Raw genomic sequence first — 16,808 nt, 5'->3', positions numbered from 1 at the left:
TTAAAAGTCGAGCACATTTCATTCTCTTTGTCAGTAAGGTGCCCATAGTTATTTTTAAGGGGACCTATCTTATCTCTAACTTTTGTTCTATAGACCTGGAAAAAACTTTTTGGGTTAGTTTTAAAATCCCTAGCAACTTTAATTTCATAGTCCCTTTTAGCTTTTCTTATCCCCTTTTTAATGTCCCTCTTAATGTCAATATACTGATTCATAAGATGACCCTCACCTCTTTTGATACGCCTATAAATTCCTTTCTTATGCCCTAGTAGATATTTGAGCCTATTATTCATCCATTTTGGGTCATTTCTATTTGATCTAATTTCTTCATATGGGATAAACGTTCTTTGAGCAGCATGTATAGTGTTCAGAAAACTGTCATATTAATAGCTCACTTCGTTACCTCAGTCAACAGATGATAAGTGTTCTCTAAGCCCATCGTAATCTGCTAAGTGAAAATCTGGGACTGTTACTGAGTTATCGCTACTATCGTACTTCCATTCAATGCTAAATGTAATTGATTTGTGGTCGCTAGCACCCAGTTCCTCTGAAATTTCTAAATTATTAACAAGGGATTCATTGTTTGCCATAACTAAGTCAAGCAGGTTATTTCCCCTTGTAGGTTCTGTCACAAACTGCTTCAAAAAATAATCCTGAACTACTTCTAAGAAGTCGTATGATTCTAAATTCCCAGTCAAGAAATTCCAATCAATATGACTAAAGTTAAAGTCTCCTAGAATTACTACATTATCGTGCCTTGTGGCCTTAACAATTTCCTCCCATAGTAGTCTCCCTTGGTCCCTATCTAAGTTTGGGGGATGGTATATCACTCCTAAAATCAGTTTTTCATGCTCCTCTGAAAATTCTATCCAAACAGACTCTGTATGTGTTACTTCAGACTTAATACCCGTTTTTATGCAACAGTTCAAGCGATCTCGGACATACAATGCCACCCCACCCCCCCTCCCAATACTTCTATCTACTTGGAACAATTTAAAACCCTGAATATGACATTCCGCAGGCATGTCCCGACTTTTTTAATTAAACCACGTCTCAGTTAAGGCAAATACATCAATGTTACCTGCACTAGCAACTAATCTCAACTCGTCCATCTTATTCCTAGCACTACGGCAATTAGCATAATAAACATTGAAAGACTCTCCTTTCTCTTTACCCTTCCTGCTCATTTCTGTTTTTCTACTAAACCTATTACTGTCCTTATCACCCAAAGTCCCTGGCTTTTCAATATCTACCTCGTTCTGCTTATTACTAGTTCTCCTAGAACTCGTAATATTACTACACTGGGACTTCACTGTTTTCCTGCCAAAACCCATACCACTAACTATTCCTAGTTTAAAGTCCTAACTGCTCCCTCCACTGCAGTTGCCAGTGCTACCACCCCAGACCTAGATAAGTGAACCCCATCCCTGGCATACATGTCATTTCTGCCATAGAAGAGGTCCCAGTTGTCATAAAGGAACGGGAGGTACAGACCTCTATGGACAGATATGTTGTGCGGCAGAAGTCCAGTGACTCTCAAGCTGGTCCTAGTGGCGTTAAAAGAACAAGGGAAGTAACCCTGGAAAAACAGTTTCTACCTCAAGTCCTAATGGAAGGGGATTCCCCTTCTAAACACTAAGAAGATCCACACTCTCCCCTCCTCCCATCCCATCAATCATCACCAGATCTTCAATACAGGTAAGTGTCATGTATTCTATTCTTAGTATAGTAGTAATTGTGCATGTCTTCTTCAGTTTGTGTGTATTAAAATTAATATTTCATGTGGTAAATTTTTTTTTTCAATACTTTGGGGTATCAGGAACGGATTAATTTGATTTCCATTATTTCTTATAGGGAAAATTAACTCGATTAATGATTATTTCGATTAACGATGAGCTCTCAGGAACGGATTAATATCGCTGGTCGAGGGTCCACTGTATATGAACTAAGGTAGTTATATAAAGCTAAAATAAGGGAGAAAATATATAAGGGACTAAATTAAGTAATGGTAAACAAAGTTAAATTGACAGATAGTCACTATGATATAATATTGATTTGGGAGTAAGATCTGATTTGTAATATATAATAAGTTGAGCAATTTATTGTACTATAAAAAGTAAAAATAATATGAGGTAGTTGGTACTAGCTAGCAAAAGAAAGTTTTGGAACTTGAACAATAATGTAATTGGAATGTACACTAATTGCACACACAATATAGTCACTAAGATATGAAGAATAATCTAAGAGTAGGATTTGCCTTATAGGATAAAGTTTGAGCAATTAATATCACTATAGGAATATTATTTGAGGTAGTTGATACGAGCTAGTACAGTAGTTTGTTATTTGTAGCTTGAGAGAAAAGGGAAAAAAAGGTATGATTATAAGAGAATTTTAACAGTGCTTAAGTAGGAAAGAAAATGGTAATACAGTACGGATATTATTAAAGAGTAAGTATCTTATTAACAAATAATAATTTGTGAATTGGAAATCTGAGAAGATACATTAAATTGGGTCACACAAAAAACTGTGTGGGACACCTGGGATAATGAGGTAGTAAAATACTATCTAGGAGGTGATAGTACAGGGATTAGTTCAATAATGACATAATAACATACACTAACGTAGTAAGGATTTGGTCACTAATATCAGTCAGACATTGTAATGTTTGCATCATGAAGGAAGTTTGCTAGATCATTTTCATTTGTAATGTAGTACACACGGCCTACATTTGTTTTTCTTACTAGGATTTGTCCATCACGTACAAAGCATGTACAAACCTGTGTTCATTCCATTTTGTCCCTGTTATTCTTCCAGCTTTCCTTTAACTCCTAAATATCACTTGCTCTGATAAACTGAACAAGTATATCATCTTATTGCAATTTTATTATGAATTAACTAAGTTAATTTTAAGTATAGTATATGCTAATCATGCCTCCAGGCCTCTCCTGTGCAACATTTTCCCTTTTTTTGAATTTATAATCACAAAAAATCAACATGTTTCCCTGTTTCTCTGCTGACAAACCATAATTGGCCAAGAAAGTTTCGACATAGTTTAGGTTATCCCAGTAATTGAAGTAGTCCTAATGAAATTCCACGAAACAGATCTGGGGGGTAGGGAGGCCCCTCCCCTTTCTCAAGAAAATTGCCTGAAATCCAGTTTCTGCCATTTTGACACCTATTTCAAACCACTTCCAGTCTTAAGCCACCTTAAAAAATGCTCCACAGTTGCGGTTTTTTACCCCCAAATGTACGGTCAGAGGTAAACCGTTCTCATCATGCACTGCACGGGTCAAGATTTTTTTTTAATATTCCTTACACCCACCACACAGACAAATTCTCTCATGTTTAGGTCAAACTTTGCTGGTCAGCAAATTTGAAGGCACCATGAATTATACGTACTAGTACATCAGGGATGCTGATTGCTTCAGGGTGCAGTACTAGTACCTACTTGACAGACAGCTTAAGGGTTAAACTGAGGTTTCACAAATTGTTTGGGAATAAAGCTACATTATTTAACCCTTTCAGGGTCCGTCCCGTAGATCTACGGCTTCACGTTGAGTGTCCAAACCGTAGATCTATGCCAAAATTCTAGCGCCGTCAAATTTAGCACGAAAGCGCTCATAGGCCTACATGTGAGAGAACGGGTCTGCGTGGTGGGTGTGTGCCATAAACAAAAAATCTAGGCTCCCGCATAGCATTGTGGGAACGCCGGCTCAGTTACCCTTGTTCACCATGCCTCGTCGCAAGTCAGCTCTCACTCCCCGGAAAATTGGGACTCTCCTCTTCCTATCTGATAGTTCTGACACTGATGGAAGTGGAAATGAAGATGAATTCTACGGCTTTGATCAGTTAGTGACCGAAAAGAATGACCAGGATATCGATAATAGTGCAGAAAACCCTGACGATCCTCAACCTTCTACCTCTGGTGTGGGCACTCGTGACTCACGGTCGGTTGTTCCTCAACACAAGAGAAAACTAATATTTTCGTGTGGCCAGGCCTCTGACTTCAGTAATGATGATGATAGTGACGTGGATTGTGATTTTATTGTGCTCGACGATCATTCGAGTAGTGATAGTGAGGAATCATATTCACCAGTGAAGCGTCGGTATGTTCGCCGCCGCATGCACTCGGGTAGTGTACCCTATGCTGTGCCCAGGGGACGGAGTACATCCCGGAGTACATCCTGGAGTACATCCCGTGGCCCTACACCAGTTTTAGGTAGTGATAGTGAGGATGATGTGGCTACACTTGGCATGGATAGACCACAGGCATCAGTGGATGGTGGTAGTGGTGATGGTAGTGGCACTGCCATGCATGACTCACCAGCCCACGCTGGGACCCACACTGCTGACTCGTCAGTTCAAGGACAAAGCGGAGCGTCAGCCACCAGCCCACCACAACCACAACCACCCGCACAACCAGCCTATGATGTCCAGTATCCACCAGCAAACCGTATGTGGGATTGGCAGCAAAATCCCAATTTTGTTCCCAAGCCTCACCACTTTGATGACTCTCAAAGTGGAATTCTACCTACTTGTCCCCTTGGAACCACGGCCAATGAACTGGAATTCTTTGAATTATTCTTTGACCAGCCATTGATGGAAACTATTGTCAGGGAAAGTAATAAGTATTTTGAGTACACCATGGCAAATACGATGATATCACCACAGTCAAGACTACACAGGTGGAAAGAGACGACTGCTGCAGAAATGTATTTGCTTTTTGCAACAATTGTGCTTATGCCTCATGTCTATAAGCATGATATAAAAGCATACTGGTCCACAGATCGGCCAATTTCTACCCCGGTCTTCAGTGAAATCATACCAGTGAACAGGTTTATCTTACTCTTACGTATGTTGCACTTCTCTGACAAAACCAGGCCTGACAGAAGTGACAGGTTATACAAGATTAGAAATGTTTTCATGTATCTCAAACAAAAGTTCAGCATATACTTTTATCCATTCAAGAATCTTGTAATTGACTGTCATTCAAGCAGTATATACCGAGCAAGAGGAAACACTTTGGTATAAAACTGTTTGTACTCTGTGATTGTGACAGTGGCCTGGTGTTGGATATTGTTGTATACACGGGTAGTAAAACATTGAAAGATACCAAGATGTTATTGGGTATCTCAGGTGACGTAGTGAGAAACATGATGGCACCTTATCTTGGTAAGGGGCATACATTATATACCGATAACTGGTACACAAGCCCATTACTCAGTGATTTCATGCGAGTGAACAAGACAGATGTGTGTGGCACAGTGCGTTCTAATCGTAAACATATGCCCAGGCTCAACGCAGGTGCTCGTGGTGATGACGTGCAGGTGTTTACTGCCAATGACATCATCTCATTACGGTGGCATGACAAACGAGATGTCACATTGTTGACAACCATTCACCGTAATGAAATGCAAGACAGTGGCAAAGTTGATCGAGTGACTAATGAACATATTCGAAAACCAGTGACAGTGATTGATTATACACAAAACATGCACTTGGTTGACAAATGTGACATGCAGATTGGCTTTGTTGATTGTGTTCGTAAGAGTTACAAGTGGTATATGAAACTTTTCTACCATCTCATGGACATTTCTATGCTCAATGCATATAATATGTACCAAATAAAGACTGGCAACAGACCACCTTATGGTGAATTTTGTTTGTCTGTTGTCAGACAACTCATAATGAAGTACCAGGTAACAACACCTGCTATACAACAAGGTCCTCGAATTACTCAGGATATATCCAAGCGTTTGAGGAGGGAAGGTGATCATTTCATAATACAACTTCCTTCAACTCCGAAGAAATTTGCTCAGAAGAGATGCATCGTCTGTGCACAAACAAAACGACAGCAACAAAGACGCAAAGACACTCGGTTTATGTGTGAGGAATGTAAGGTGCCTCTGTGCATGGTGCCTTGTTTCAAGGAGTTCCACAAGCTCCAGCAGTTCTAAAACCATGTCCAGTGATTGTAAATATGTAAATATATGATAGAACATTAGTATTATACAAGATTTGTGCATGTTTATTGTAATAAACAACAGTGGTAAACAATAATATGATAACTTTAGTGCGGTTATTGTGTTCAATACAGTGAGTTTATATATATACATTATATACAGTATTGGTCTCTCAGACCCCAAATGTTAGTAGGAATAGAAAAAAATTGGAAAAGAAAAGAAAAAAATGTAAAAACCGCAAAATAATGTAATGCACGTATGTGGAATTCGTCGATGTTGCCGCCACCACATCATTTTTGACAAACTTCTTGGCACTGTATCTCGGTAAGTACTGATCAGAATTTTTTTTTTTGTCTTATTACCTTCACAAAAATATGCTCTTTAACCCTTTCAGGGTCCATCCCGTAGATCTACGGCTTTACGTTCAGGGTCCAAACCGTAGATCTACGTCATGAGCTCAGCTCACTCTGATAAACTGTGAGTGGTACATTTGGGCCTAGATATGAGAGAATACATCTATGTGGTATGTGTGCACCACATAAAACAGATCCTGCAGCACACTGTGTATAATGAGAGAAAAAAAACTGAAATCATGATTTTTCGATTAAAACAGCGACTTTGCAGTGTTTTTTCGTATGTTTTTTTATAGTTGTATTTGCGATTTCTTGGTCTCATTTGATAGAATGGAAGACATATTACAGAAATAGAGATGATTTTGATTGGTTTTAGCACTGAAAATGGCTTGAAACTGAGCTCAAAGTAGCAGAAATGTTAAATTTTTGCCGATGTTCAAGAGTAAACAAACTACCTCACACGTCTAATACACACCAGCTGGTGGGTCTAATATGCATTCACAAATATGGTGATGATATTTATGCAATTATTACAGTATTGCATAACAGTAAATCTTCTATTTTTTGGTGTGAATAAAAATTCATTATGTGAATAAAAAATCAAAATGGAATTTATTTGTAAAGCCTCAAAACGTAACTAATGAACAGAGGAAATGTTAGTTTAGTTCCAGGAATACCTACATTGTTTATTCTGGACCCTATTTTGAAATTGGAATATTTTGAACTTTGTGTTAAATTGGCCAAATTAACTATTTCCGATCACTTTAATTTGTAGTTGAAACAGTTGACTTGGCGATTTCTTGTGCTCAATCAATAGAATAGAAGTAATACTAGTGAAATAGGAATTTGGTTGACTGGAATAATGTAATTGGCCTAAAATAGGAGTCAAAGTCGGCAAAATCGCCGATTCGTAAATATCGCTGACACATCAAAATTCGCGAGAGCATAATTTCGTCAATTTTCCATCAAATTTCGTACTTTTTGTTTTATTACCTTCACAAAAAGATTCTCTACCATTTCATAAGAAAAAATAACAAATTTTTTTTTGAAAATTCTTGGACACTGGGGTACCACTTCAGATTTGGGCCTTGGACCCTGAAGGGGTTAATTCTGTAAGAAAAAATAATTTTTTTTTTTTTTTTTTTAAATTTTCAAAATTTTGGCCTTGGACCCTGAAGGGGTTAACAAAACATAAAGATAAATAATACACACATTGAAGGACAAGATGTGAGAAACTTTTTGGGTATTCATATTGACAGCAACCTTAAATTTAACAAACATATCCTGCATGTATCTAAGAAAGTTTTTGAAAACTGTGGCCATTCTTTCCAGAATACACTGCTATGTGTACCACAGCAAACACTATCATTTTTAACTTAAGATTATTTACTACACCGCCTGACTTGTATTGTTTCACTCAACACTTTAACCTCTTTCCCTCTATTGTCTGTCTTACATTTGTCATTTTGCACTGAATAGTCTTGAAGGGTTTTGGTATTTTCTCCAGATGTGATGATAATACAATAGTAATTTTGTTTTTACTGCACTGGCCATATCCCACCAAGGAAAGGTACTCAAAAAAAAAATCAGCATCATTCAGTTATTAGCTGTCTTGCCAGAAGTGTGCAGACATCACAGGTCAAATGACCCTCTGAACTGCAACATTTTCCCCCCTCCCTTCCTTCACAGTGCAGGCTCTGCACTTACCATTTCTAGAACTCGTGTCTTGCTAACCAGATTCCCCAGAATCCCTTCATAAATGCTATCTTGTTCACAGTCCAACAGCATATACAATACTAATAATAATAAGGAATTTGCAGATATAATGTAATGCAACATGTAAATCTAGCAACCTGGCCTTCATAAGCAACAAATATTCTGAGATGCATACAGTGATGATGTGAAGTTAGAATTTGATAAATCTTTGGCACATTACATTGGTATAAATTTGAACTTCCGTTTATGGTTCAGTGACTGTGTAATGAGATCTATTAGGTCATTCTGTTGTGTGTTGGAAACCAATCTTGGATCTCCAGCCACAGTTTTTACTGTATTTTGGTTATTAAATTTTACAATTCTAGCTGTTGTATAGTTCATATTTGTTAATTATTGTAAATTTAATTATTCCCAGAATAAAAGCTGATTGGTGGAATGATGATGTAAAGAGAGTAGTAAGGGAGAAAAAGTTAGCATATGAGAAGTTTTTACAAAGTAGAAGTGATGCAAGGAGGGAAGAGTATATGGAGAAAAAGAGAGAGGTTAAGAGAGTGGTGAAGCAATGTAAAAAGAGAGCAAATGAGAGAGTGGGTGAGCTGTTATCAACAAATTTTGTTGAAAATAAGAAAAAGTTTTGGAGTGAGATTAACAAGTTAAGGAAGCCTAGAGAACAAATGGATTTGTCAGTTAAAAATAGGAGAGGAGAGTTATTAAATGGAGAGTTAGAGGTATTGGGAAGATGGAGGGAATATTTTGAGGAATTGTTAAATGTTGATGAAGATAGGGAAGCTGTGATTTCGTGTATAGGGCAAGGAGGAATAACATCTTGTAGGAGTGAGGAAGAGCCAGTTGTGAGTGTGGGGGAAGTTCGTGAGGCAGTAGGTAAAATGAAAGGGGGTAAGGCAGCCGGGATTGATGGGATAAAGATAGAAATGTTAAAAGCAGGTGGGGATATAGTTTTGGAGTGGTTGGTGCAATTATTTAATAAATGTATGGAAGAGGGTAAGGTACCTAGGGATTGGCAGAGAGCATGCATAGTTCCTTTGTATAAAGGCAAAGGGGATAAAAGAGAGTGCAAAAATTATAGGGGGATAAGTCTGTTGAGTGTACCTGGTAAAGTGTATGGTAGAGTTATAATTGAAAGAATTAAGAGTAAGACGGAGAATAGGATAGCAGATGAACAAGGAGGCTTTAGGAAAGGTAGGGGGTGTGTGGACCAGGTATTTACAGTGAAACATATAAGTGAACAGTATTTAGATAAGGCTAAAGAGGTCTTTGTGGCATTTATGGATTTGGAAAAGGCGTATGACAGGGTGGATAGGGGGGCAATGTGGCAGATGTTGCAAGTGTATGGTGTAGGAGGTAGGTTACTGAAAGCAGTGAAGAGTTTTTACGAGGATAGTGAGGCTCAAGTTAGAGTATGTAGAAAAGAGGGAAATTTTTTCCCAGTAAAAGTAGGCCTTAGACAAGGATGTGTGATGTCACCTTGGTTGTTTAATATATTTATAGATGGGGTTGTAAGAGAAGTAAATGCGAGGGTCTTGGCAAGAGGCGTGGAGTTAAAAGATAAAGAATCACACACAGGGTGGGAGTTGTCACAGCTGCTCTTTGCTGATGACACTGTGCTCTTGGGAGATTCTGAAGAGAAGCTGCAGAGATTGGTGGATGAATTTGGTAGGGTGTGCAAAAGAAGAAAATTAAAGGTGAATACAGGAAAGAGTAAGGTTATGAGGATAACAAAAAGATTAGGTGATGAAAGATTGAATATCAGATTGGAGGGAGAGAGTATGGAGGAGGTGAACGTATTCAGATATTTGGGAGTGGACGTGTCAGCGGATGGGTCTATGAAAGATGAGGTGAATCATAGAATTGATGAGGGAAAAAGAGTGAGTGGTGCACTTAGGAGTCTGTGGAGACAGAGAACTTTGTCCTTGGAGGCAAAGAGGGGAATGTATGAGAGTATAGTTTTACCAACGCTCTTATATGGGTGTGAAGCATGGGTGATGAATGTTGCAGCGAGGAGAAGGCTGGAGGCAGTGGAGATGTCATGTCTGAGGGCAATGTGTGGTGTGAATATAATGCAGAGAATTCGTAGTTTGGAAGTTAGGAGGAGGTGCGGGATTACCAAAACTGTTGTCCAGAGGGCTGAGGAAGGGTTGTTGAGGTGGTTCGGACATGTAGAGAGAATGGAGCGAAACAGAATAACTTCAAGAGTGTATCAGTCTGTAGTGGAAGGAAGGCGGGGTAGGGGTCGGCCTAGGAAAGGTTGGAGGGAGGGGGTAAAGGAGGTTTTGTGTGCGAGGGGCTTGGACTTCCAGCAGGCATGCGTGAGCGTGTTTGATAGGAGTGAATGGAGACAAATGGTTTTTAATACTTGACGTGCTGTTGGAGTGTGAGCAAAGTAACATTTATGAAGGGATTCAGGGAAACCGGCAGGCCGGACTTGAGTCCTGGAGATGGGAAGTACAGTGCCTGCACTCTGAAGGAGGGGTGTTAATGTTGCAGTTTAAAAACTGTAGTGTAAAGCACCCTTCTGGCAAGACAGTGATGGAGTGAATGATGGTGAAAGTTTTTCTTTTTCGGGCCACCCTGCCTTGGTGGGAATCGGCCAGTGTGATAATAAAAAAATAATAAAAGCTGATTCTTATTATGCACTTCATCCATATGTACAATGCATAGAGTATGTATATATTGTACACATTGCATCATGTTAGTATATTTTAATGATCCAGCAACATCTTATCAGGAGATACGGTATACAATATTTATGACCAAGATAAATATGATATTTCATCATCTTTTGACAAAAGAAGTACCAGTACGTTCAATACTGTATACACTTCACTTTCCTGTGTGTTTTGTAATAGGTTCTTGGTCCTCTATCTAGGTAAGGCTGTATAATTTTTTTTTTTTCAACTGGATAGGCTTAATAACAATAACAAGTTTATTTTAGCATGATACATGTTTGTAGAAAGGAGTGTAACAGTTTGGTGAACATGCCAAACACCCCTTTATATGGACACCATTTCAGGCAAGCTTAAGACTAACTTAAGATTAATAAGGCAATAACTGTGCTGTACATATTATTAGATGAGTTACAGTGAATAGAGGAAAATTGAATATTCAACTAGTTTATGCTATATGGCTTTAGTAAGTTCAGTAGAGAATAATTACAGTTTTGATATATGTAGTATATAAAAAATACAATATTACAATTTAGCACAATTTAAAACAACAAAATTGAAAGAATTTTAAGTTTGAAGTAATAATTGAGGAATAGTCAAGCACAATATACAATAATGAAGTTGAAATAATTTAGATTTTGAAGTAAATGATCAAATAGTTGAACAGTCATAAATTATTTAGGAGTTTTTTGAGTAACTTTTGAGTAATTGGTCCGAGCTTGGTCTGAGACTGGGTTTTTGGTGAAGCAAGTTCCTTAAAGAGATGGTAGTATACCTGAAGGCTGTTCCATGGGTTGATGCCCCCGTGACCCGGTACATGACCAGTACTCATGGTGGATAAGGGCCTAATCAACCAGGCTGTTACTGTTGGCCACAAGCAAACTGACGTATGAATCACAGCCTGGTTGGTCAGGTACTGACTTTAGGTATTTGTCCAGCTCCCTCTTGAAGACAGCCAGGGGTCTATTGGTAACCCCCCTTATGTACGCTGGGAGACAGTTGAACAGTCTTGGTCCCCTGACATTCATTGTGTTATCTCTTAGTGTACTCATGGTGCCCTTGCTTTTCATTAGGGAGGATGTTGCACTGCCTGCCAAGTCTTTTGCTTGCATAAGGAGTGATTTCTGTGTGAGGATTTGGGACTAATCCCTCTTAAGATTTTCCAAGTGTATAGTATCATGTATTTGTGGTCACAGTGGGGACCATGCTAACCTCTCTCTGGTGTATAAATATACTTAACTGGACAAATCTTATTGTAGCCCGCTAGCCCAGTGGCTTACATGCTAGCCTGGCGTTTTACAACTTACTTGCCATGAGTTCAATTCTCACCTGTACTGTGGTTTGTTTGCAGTTGTGTCATTATGATTTCATGAGTTGCGTATCTTTCTTCCCTGCATTCCAAGGAGTGTAGGTCAGGGGACTTCAGTCATTCCCAGTAACCGAGTTGTCAAATCATAACTTTCACACACTAAAATACGTATGAACAGGCAGTATGCTCACTAGTTTTTTTTAACTTTTCAGACGCTCTTCACGTGTGAAATCTGTGTAAACGTGGCAACATGTTTCGTCTAGTAGTAAGTACAGAGCACACATACAGAGGTACAGGTAAGAGCAGTATGCCAAAGCCACTTATACTATGCATAGCATTACGGGCTGGCTTAAAATTAACTTAAGATTAACTAAGCAATGATGAAATCAGTGATAAAACATTAATGTAAACAGGTTACTATAAAGCACAAGTGAGTATTACAAAGACAGGTCATATGGTTGTATGCATTGTTGTACATTCAGTAGAATGGAGTATTCTGTTAGGTAGTGTATTTAAAAAATAATAAAGTTAGATTGGGTTTTAGGTTTAACATTTATGTGATATAATTGTGAGAAACATTTAAGATATACAATTTATAAGGTTCAGTTATTCAGTATTTATTTGGTTTTGGGTGAGTAAGTGATCTTTGAGAAGAGACTTGAATTTATAAACAGGTAGTGTTTCTTTTATATTTACAGGTAATGAATTCCAGATTTTAGGGCCTTTTATGTGCATTGAGTTTTTACATAGTGTGAGATGGACACGAGGAACATCAAAGAGTGATCTGTGCCTTGTGTTATGGTCATGTGTTCTGTTGAGGTTGGCAAGGAGATGTTTGAGGGGAGGGTTAATATCAGAGTTAAGTGTTCTATGTATGTAATAGGTGCAGTAGTAAGTATGGATGTTTTGTATGGTGAGGAGGTTTAGTGTATTGAATATTGGTGGAGTGTGCTGCCTATAGTGAGAATTTGTTATCATTCTAACTGCAGCCTTTTGTTGGGTAATTAGTGGTCTGAGATGGTTACTTGTTGTTGAGCCCCATGCACAAATTCCATAGGTGAGATAGGGGTAAATAAGAGAGTGATATAGGGCCAGGAGGGCTGACTGTGGAGCATAGTACCGTATCTTCGATAGTATGCCTACAGTCTTGGAAATTTTCTTAGAAATTTGTTGTATATGTGTATGAAATTTGAGTCTATTATCAAGGTGGATTCCTAAGAATTTTCCCTCTGTTAGCTTTGTGATAGGTGATCCGTTTATCATTATGTTAAGAGGGACATCTGTAGCTCTGTTACCAAACTGAATGAAGTAGGTTTTGTCAATGTTTAGTGTAAGTTTGTTAGTTCTCATCCAGGTAGATATTTTCTGTAATTCGGTATTTACAGTATTGGCTAGCGTGACTGGGCTCGGGTGGGAGAAGACGTATGTAGTGTCATCTGCAAATAGTGTGGGTTTGAGTAATTGCGAAGCATTTGGTAGGTCATTTATGTATAGGAGAAAGAGAAGAGGGCCAAGGACACTTCCCTGTGGGACACCAACTGTAATTGGTTGTGCAGAGGAGTTTGCCCCATTTGCATACACATATTGGCTTCTGTTGCTGAGGTATGACTTGAGGTAGTTGAGGGAGTGCCCTCTTATACCATAGTGTGACAATTTTACGTGGAGCAAGTCATGGTCAACTGTATCAAAAGCTTTACGTAAGTCAATGAAGATCCCCAGTGGGACTTCTTTTTTCTCTATTGCAGTGTATATATGTTCTAGCATGTGTATAATAGCATCATTAGTATTTTTATTAGGCCTGAATCCAAATTGGCAGGGGTTGAGTATGTTTTGGGAGATAAGGTAGGAGTAGATTCGTTTATGAATTAATTTTTCGAAGATTTTTGAGAGAGGGTGTAAGTTGGATATTGGCCTATAGTTATTCAACTCTGTTTGGTCTCCTCCTTTGTGGATCGGGGTGACCCTTGCTATTTTGAGTACTGTAGGGAAGGTGGAGGATTCAATGGATTTGTTAAAGAGTGTTGCAATGATTGGTGATAGCACTTGTGACACTTTTTTGTATATAAAGGGTGGTAAGGTATTTAAATCTCCTGCCTTGTTTTTTAGTGTGTTGATAATAAGGGAGACTTCGTATGGGTTAGTCGGAGCTAGGAACAGTGTGTTTGGGTAGTTGCCGGTGAGGTAGTCATTTGGTGGGGTATCTGAGCTTGGGATTTTATTGGCAAGGTTTTGTCCTATAGTGGAGAAGAAATCATTGAGTCTGTTTGCTGTTTCTGTTGGTGGGAGTTGGGGTTCATCTGATTTTGCTAATTTTATTTCGCTATTTCGTGATATCTTTTTTGTTCCTAGAATTTCTGATAGGGTTTTCCAGGTCTTTTTTATATCACCTCGTAAGTTGGATAATCTGTTCTCATAATACAATTTTTTTGCCCTTCTTATCAGGCTGGTTAGGATTGACGAGTAACGTTTTGTTTGGTCTCTGGTTATGTGACCCATTCTGTACTGTTTTTCATATTGGTGTTTTGTATTTATGGATTTGAGAATGCTGGGTGTTAGCCAGGGACTCTTCAGTCTCTTAGCTGTCATCTGTTTAGTTTTTTTAGGGCAGTGCTTGTTATAGAGGTATTGGGTCTTTTTTAGAAAATTATTAATACATTCGTCAATATCTGTATAGATTTCTAGCTCAGTGTGCCAGTCAATGTTTGCTACTGCTGTTGTGAAGTTATTAATGGCTGCCTCATTGTGAAGTCTGAAGGTGACTTTAGTAGTGTCTTGGGGTAATTTACCAAGAGTTGTTATGAGGAAAGTCGGGTAGTGGTCTGTGGTATTATCTGTAATTATGCCTGATTTTAAAGGGGATATGGTGTTGGTCCAGATGTGGTCAAGTAGGGAAACACTAGTCTCTGTAACTCTTGTAGGTTTTGTTACTGTTGGTAGCAACATACAGTTACTCATTGTGTTTGTGAATTCAGTAACGTGTGGGTCCTGGTCTTGCAGGAGATTTATATTGAAGTCACCTGAGAGTAGTAAGTGATCTTTGTTCATGCGTGCATCAGTTATCATACTTCCTAGGTTTTGACTAAATTGGCTAATGTTTGACTGTGGAACTCTGTAGATGTTTATCAATGTGAGAGGTTTTTGTAGGTATTTGGATTTGAATTTGGCTATTATATATTCCCCATGTTCATCCCTTGTGCAAGTATTAGTGATACATTCTAGTTGGTCTGAGTAGTATATGGCTGTGCCACCCCCTTGTTGGTCTGGCCTACAGTTGTGTATGGCTGTGTAACCAGGAATGGCATAGACATCTGTACTATCAGGCTTTAGCCAGGTTTCAGTTAGTGTAATGATGGACATATTGGCATGTAAGGAATTTAGTAATGCTATGAGGTCATCGTAATGCTTGCTTAAAGATCTGATATTGTAGTTAAAGATAGTTATGTTATTGTTGGCACTGAGAAGTGCCTTTGATTGTTCTGCAGTGTAGTAATTACAGTAACTGTTTGATTCATTTAAATCATTAAATAAGAGATTGGTATCAGGATCAATGCTTGTAATCATAAGATTTGTAGTGAATCTATAGTTAGAATTAAGTATAAAACAAAGTAAATAGTCTTAAGCTAAAAAATAGCACCTGAATTATTTAACAAATGTAAAATAATGAGCTAAGGTAGTTTTTTTTTTTTTTTTTTTTTTTTTTTTTTGTAAAATAAAGGTGAAAAAATAAAAGGGACTAATACAAATATAGTGATGATCAAATAATGGAGCTTGGGAATATGATAGTAGGTAGTACTATAAAGGTAATTCTTTAAAGTTAGAATTATAGTATAAAATAATAATATAAAAGGGACTAATATAAGTTGTGGTGAACAATAAAGTGGTAATCAAATAATGAGCTTTGGAATATAATGGCAAAATTGTGAACTTATTCTACTTTAGCACCTGAGAATAGCACCTTGATTATTTTAACAATTGTGAATATATAAACTAGGGTAGTTATATAAAGCTAAAATAAAGGAGAAAATATATAAGGGACTAAAATTAAGTAATGGTAAACAAAGTTAAATGGACAGGTGGTCACTATGAAATAATATTGGTTTAGGAGTAAGATCTGATTTGTAATATTAAATAAATTGAGCAGTTTATTGCACAATAAAAGTAAAAAAAATGAGGTAGTTGGTACTAGCTAGCAAAAGATAGTTTTGGTACTTGCAAAAAAGTAATTGGAATATACACTAATTGCATACACAATGAAAAGTGACTAAAAAAACAAGTAGTGATAAACAAAATTAAATGGACAGGTAAGAATAATGAATATTATTAATTTGGAGTAAGATTTGACTTGTAGTTTAAAATTATGAGCAATTAATAGCAGTAAGAAAGAAGTATAGAGTATTGGAGGTAGTTGGCATTAGCTAGTGATGAAAAATAATAAAAATAATTATGCTCAATATAATAGTAATGTACACTATATGTACCACACGTATACTCAGTACTCAGTGGTCAGTCGTCACGTGAGGTCACAGACCCTGAGCTGCCTTGGGGATTAGTGTGGACGGTTACAAAGCATGGCTTGCTTCTGCAGTGTTTTAAAAATTGAGGTTGGAGAGTTGAAGGAGGAGGTCTTGCTTCTCCAGGAGGAGATTAGGAGGCTGAAGGTCCACCTCAATGGGTCTGGGAGAGAGTGTGAGGTGGCTGGAGTTGTGGGGAATGAGGCTTCTAGCAGCGAGGTGCAGTCTGTCTCTCGCTGTGAGGAGGCTGTAGTTGGGGAGGCAGCAACGGCTAC

General features: G+C 38.1%; 1 long non-coding RNA gene across 1 annotated transcript in view; it reads left to right on the top strand.

Moving 5' to 3' along the window:
• Window positions 1–16,808, top strand: part of LOC138853827 (uncharacterized) — a 61,824-nt gene that overhangs the window by 21,318 nt on the left and 23,698 nt on the right. Inside the window, exon 2 of the long non-coding RNA XR_011393046.1 lies at window positions 12,235–12,287. This is a non-coding gene — a long non-coding RNA (uncharacterized lncRNA). The remainder of the gene's footprint in view (window positions 1–12,234; window positions 12,288–16,808) is intronic.

The sequence above is a fragment of the Cherax quadricarinatus genome, chromosome 41 (assembly GCF_038502225.1).
Source record: "Cherax quadricarinatus isolate ZL_2023a chromosome 41, ASM3850222v1, whole genome shotgun sequence".
NCBI lineage: Eukaryota > Metazoa > Arthropoda > Malacostraca > Decapoda > Parastacidae > Cherax > Cherax quadricarinatus.
This window is presented reverse-complemented; position numbering and strand designations above follow the sequence as displayed.